This window comes from Carlito syrichta, unplaced genomic scaffold, assembly GCF_000164805.1.
Source record: "Carlito syrichta isolate Samal-C Ts95f unplaced genomic scaffold, Tarsius_syrichta-2.0.1 Scaffold254042, whole genome shotgun sequence".
NCBI classification, from domain to species: domain Eukaryota; kingdom Metazoa; phylum Chordata; class Mammalia; order Primates; family Tarsiidae; genus Carlito; species Carlito syrichta.
In genome coordinates, this window is record NW_007198138.1 from 180,382 (window position 1) to 186,082 (window position 5,701).

Consider the following 5,701-nt stretch of genomic DNA (forward strand, 5'->3'; position numbering starts at 1 on the left):
CTGTCTGGGGATGGGAAAACACCTCTTATCAACAGGGTGCCTGAATGAAACGTAATTGTACACCTAACCCTTAACTGTACCCCACAAAACCATAATAAAAAATATTGATTAATAAAAAAAAAGAAGAGGTGAAACAAAAAGAGGCAGAAAGCACTAAAAGGCCCAAATTGATGAGTTCAAAAATTGTCTTAAGCAGTGGAAAAATCATCTTGATAGGTGTATTGCATCATACAGAGAGTACTTTGAAAGTGACTGAAGTTTAAACATGTAAGAATAAATACACAATTTTTTAAGAATCTTTTTTTTTTTTTGAGTCATCTCACTAGGTCATCCAGGTTGGAGTGCAGTGGCATGCTCATGGGCACTGCAGCCTCAACCTGTTGGACCCAGGTGATCCTTCCGCCTTAGCCTTCCAAATAGCTGGAACTACAGGCACATGCCACCATGTCTGGCTAATTATTTATTTATTGTATAGATGAAGTCTCGCCAAGTTGCCCAGGCTGGTCTCACAATATTTCAATAAATAAATTCCAGATTTTTGGGGGTGTTTCCTCATATGCAGTCTTTGTGACTGGCTTCTTTCACTTAGCAGAATGTTTCTTTCTTTTTTTTAAAAAAGCAGAATGTTTCAACCATGTTGTAGTATGTATCAGAACTTGTTTTGGCCAAATAATATTACATTTTATGACTGTATCACATTTTATTCATTCATTCATCAGTTTAATGGACATTTTGTTTCTACATTTGAGATATTAGGATAATGCTGCTATGAACATTCACTACTAAGTTTTTGGTGGATATGTTTCATTTCTCTTGCACATATACGTAGGAATGGAAATGCTGGTTCATATGGTAACTCTATACTTAATTTCTGAAGAACTGTTGAACTGTTTCTCAAGCAGCTACATCACTTTATACTCCTACCAGTAATGTGTGAGAGTTTCAGTTTCTCTACATCTCTTTGTCAACATTTATTATCTTTTTCATTTTGTCCTCTTACTAGATATTACTACTTTCTGTCTATTCATCATAATGACTTACAAATTTTTTTACTCAGAATTTACTTCCTGTATTGAAAACATAGGTAAGAATTCTGCCTCTAGGCACTGCTAAAACTTCCTGGGAGAACACAAGATGATGTTATAGTTTTATCTGTCTTTTCCCCTTATAGAATCTTCTCCTTCTCCTAAATTTCCAAAGATGTGTTTTATCATTGTCTTCTCTTTCCCTTAAGGATTAATCCCTTATAGGTTCCAGCATTTGCCTCTACCAGGCTTTGGAATCTAGTTTAGATATCTTTACTTTATTTGACACTTTATTGTTTATTTCCATTATAGAACATGTTGGCCTCACTGTAGAAAGAAAATGTAATTTCTATCAGATATAAAAATGTTGAATAGTCAGGTGTTTTGGTCATATTTGTGGAAATTGGTTGGGGTTTTTGAATGGTCTGGAAATACTTGATTATTTTCTTTCTTTTTAAAAAATGTATTTGTTTATTTGTTTGTTTGTTTATTTAGAGAGACAGAGTCTTGCTATGTTGCCCAGTCTGGCCTCCAGTGATCCTCTTGCCTCAGCTTCCTGAGTTGATTTTTTCCTTTGTGTAAAATAAAGATGCCAGGTGCAGTGACTCGTGCATGTATTTCTAGCACTTTGAGAAGCCAAGGTGGGAAGACCACTTGAGGCCAGGAATTTGAGGCTGCAGCGAGCTATGATTGTGCTATTGCACTCCTGCTTAGATGATGGGGCAAAACTCTGTGTCTAAAAAAAAAAATTAAAACAAACAAACAATGAGACATGGGAACAAGAAGCGCCTGCAAATAGGCAGATGATGCTAATAGGAGTGAAGGAGGTGTTCTAAAAATGAATGGTGATAATGGTTGTACTACTCTGTCAACTTGCTAAAATCATTGTCTGGAACACTTGAAACAATTCAATTTTGTGGCATGCATAATTTTATTTTATTTTTTTGGAGTTGGAGTTTCACTCTGTCGTCCAGGCTGGAGTGCCATGGTGACTCACAGCCACCGCAGCCATGACCTGCTGGACTTAGGCGATCTTCCTGGCTCAGCCTTCCAAGTAGCTGGAACTGCAGGAGCGCACCACCATGCCTGGCTTATTTTTTGATTTATTGTAGAGACAAGGTCTTGCCCAGGCTGGTCTCGAATCCCTGAGCTCAGGCAATCCTCTCATTTCATCCTCCCAAAGTGCTGGGATTACAGGCTTGAACCACCTTGCCTGACCAGTATGCAAATTTTATTATGACAGAGCTATTTTAAAAATCAGAATATAGGTTGCCCACCATTTGAAAATTATTCCACATAATAATGTGGGATAATAATAAATTACTCTCTAACCATTATTTATTTATTTATTTAATATAATTAGATAAAAATTATATTTACTTAGAAGCATTCAGAATGTCAACAAAACATCTGCAATTTTTTTTTTCAATTGCAGAGTGGTATTCAGTTAACAAGACAAAAATTATTTCATATACGCTGTATCGGAGAAAACTGAAGACGAGAAAACTACTATCCCTATATATGACTAATTTGTGCTGTACTCCAGTAGGAACTTGCTTTAAATTTCCATGCCCATACTGTACTAGGCAAGGTTGATGGCTATTGAAAATACCACCAGGACAGGGTTATCTAAAAACACATTTGGTAGTGTGTTAACTATACAAAAAAATGACATTACAGATTAAAAACAAATCTTACACAGCCTTATGTTTCAAATTTTTTCTTTTTTCTTTTTTTGAGTTGGAGTCTCACTTCTTGTCGCCTAGCCTGGAGTGCAGTGGCACACTCATGGCCACCGCAGCCTCGACCTGCTGGGCTTAGCTGATCCTTCCACCTCAGCCTTCCAGGCAACTGGAACTACAGATGCACGCCACCTTGCCCGGCTAACTTTTGATTTATTGTAGAGATGAGGTCTCACCAAGTTTCCCAGGCTGGTCTCAAACCTCTGGTCTCAGTCAGTCCTCTCACCTCAGCCTCCCAAAGTGCTGGGATTATAGGCTGAGCCACCGCACCTGGCCTCAATTTTTTTTTTTCAAAAGAAGTGAGTTGTGTACAGGGGGTTTAAATGCTTTATAGACAAGAAAAAAAGAACTACACTAGAACCAATTTATTCATCATCATCGTCTGGCCTCCTCTTCCTCCTCTTCCTTCTTTTTCTTGCTCTTTTCTGCCTTGACAACTCCCTTTTTCACTGCATCAGGCTTGCCTTTAGCTCAGTATACAGCAATATCCTTTTCATATTTTTCCTTCAGCTAGGCAACCTCCTCCTCATAAGGCTGCTTGTCATCTGCAGCAGTGTTATTCCATGTCTCTCCCAGCTTCTTCGCGACGTCACCAATGGACAGGCCAGGATGTTCTCCTTTGATTTTGGTGTGATACTCAGAACAAGAAAAAGATCGAGGGAGGCCTCTTGGGTGCGTTGGGATCCTTGAACTTCTTTTTTGTTTCCCCTTTAGGACATATCTAGGTTTTCATTTCTCTTTCATAGTGGGCCTTGTCTGCCTTTGGCATGTCATCAGATTTTCCCTTCTCTTTGGAAGAGATGATCTTGCACCTCTCAGAGCACTTCTAAGAAAACTCTGAGAAGCTGACAGATGCATCCGGGTGCTTCTTGTGCTCCTCCTGGCAAGTTTACACAAAGAATGCATATGAATAACATTTTGCCTCTTGCTTCTTGGGATCTTCTTTGCCCATGTTCACTTATTTTTCTTCCATGTGTGCACAGAGTCGCCCAGTGCCTGTCCAGCTCTCGCTTGCCCCAGCGCTGTCTCTATGGAGCTCAATGTACTCTAACCATTATTTAATCAGGAGTAGATTAGATTCAGATAACAGGGTTGAATGTATATGTGTTGGGAAAAAAAATCTTTTCACTCACCCGTGAGATTTTTTTTTCCTGAGTCAGAGTCTCACTCCATCATCCAGGCTGGAGTGCAGTGGCACGCTCAGGCAATCCTTCTCTCTCTGCCTTCCAAGTAGCTGGAATTATAGGCGTGTGCCACCATGCCCAGCTAATTTAAAAAAACCTTTATTGTAGAGATGAGGTCTCACCATGTTGTCCAGGCTGGTGTCAAACCCACGGGCTCAAGCAATCCTCTCGACTCAGCCTCCCAAAGTGCTAGCCACCGGGCCTGGCTTCCCACTGAGATTTTTATATGACAACATAAATTATGAGATCTAACCTGAATATCTAGGCATCCAAGAGAAATAACAAATAATATGGAGGTACATCTGATTGGTTCTATGCAGAGGATTTAGAGATGATCAGTTTTCTTTTTGTTTCTAATGAGGGCATGAGAACATGTAGGACCTCTTGACCATGTCGTATATCCTACCTATTTTCAGTGTGTGTTCTTCATCTCATTAGGCACAGTAATAATAATCTTAGCTAATATTATATAATGCTTACTGTATATCAGGCACTGTTCTAAGCACTTTATTTATATATATATATTAAATGAATTTATATATATATATATATATATTTATATATATATATAAATTCATTTAATCCTTATAAGAAACCTGAGACATAGGTACAGTTATATCCTTTATTTTGCGTATTAGGTAACTGAGGCACAGAGAGGTTAAGCAGTTTGCCATGTTCATCTAGCAAGTTTTAGAGCCAGTATGTGAAGTCAGGTGGAAGCCTCCTGTTTTCCTAATGACTACACGTTCCCTCATTACACAGAGGACAGAGGTTCAGAAGAAGAGTACTGTTGCCAGGCATGGTGGCTCATGCCTGCAATCCCAGGACTTTGGGAGGTGGAGGCAAGAGGATTGCCTAAATCCAGGGGTTCAAGACCAGCTTGGACAACTTGGCAAGGCCTCTTCTTTACAATAAATTTTAAAAAATTAACTGGGTGTGGTGGCACACACCTGTAGTTCTGGCTATTTGGTAGGCTGAGGTGGAAGGATCACTTGAGCCCAGCAGGTCGAGGCTGTGGTGGCTGTGAGTGTGCCACTGCACTCCAGCCTGGGTAACAAAATGAGACTCCTACTCAAAAAAAAAAAAAAGCACTGTTCTTCTTGGCAGTGTTTTTCAAACTTGCTTGCCACTCATTAGAGGTTTGTAGAATCAGTTTGGTGGGTTGTAAGTCATGCTTTAAAAATATATAGAAATATCAGAGTGCATCAGATGTGATAATAGCAGTTGTTTTGTGAAAACTTTGCTTTAAATTGTATGCATGTTAGTTTGTTACTGGGGTTTTTGTGTCAGCCATATTTTTTATTGTGGGTCAAGGTGAAGGTTTAAAAGCGCATTCTAGACCACTGCTCTTCTATTTGTAATCTTAGGCCACCAGTCTTTACTTATTGTAATGACAGTAATAGGAAGTGACATGTTTTGTCCACTCAAACCCAGTTTAGGTACATCTATCCATTCATGAACAATGAGAAAGTTGCAATAAAAGCAGGACTTTCTGAAGATAAGGTTCAGCGTAAATGCTCTTTGATTATGAAAAAAGTCATTACAAAAGTTGAACACCTCAGAGTAAGCCTAAGGCTAATTTATGTCTGAGAGAAAGCATTTTTCCCTTTTAGGGGTAGAAAACAGCCCCCAGAACTCCGTTCTGATTTTTGAACTAACCCCACTCATCACCTAAAAGCCAGCACTTCCTCTCTGTCTTTCCACTAGAGACAAAAAATATGGTAGAAAACAGGAAGGTGATTTATAATTT

General features: G+C 39.1%; 1 pseudogene; it reads right to left on the minus strand.

The window, feature by feature from the left end:
* Positions 1-3,177: 3,177 nt before the first annotated feature.
* LOC110595084 lies at positions 3,178-3,719 on the minus strand (annotated as a pseudogene).
* Positions 3,720-5,701: the final 1,982 nt, after the last annotated feature.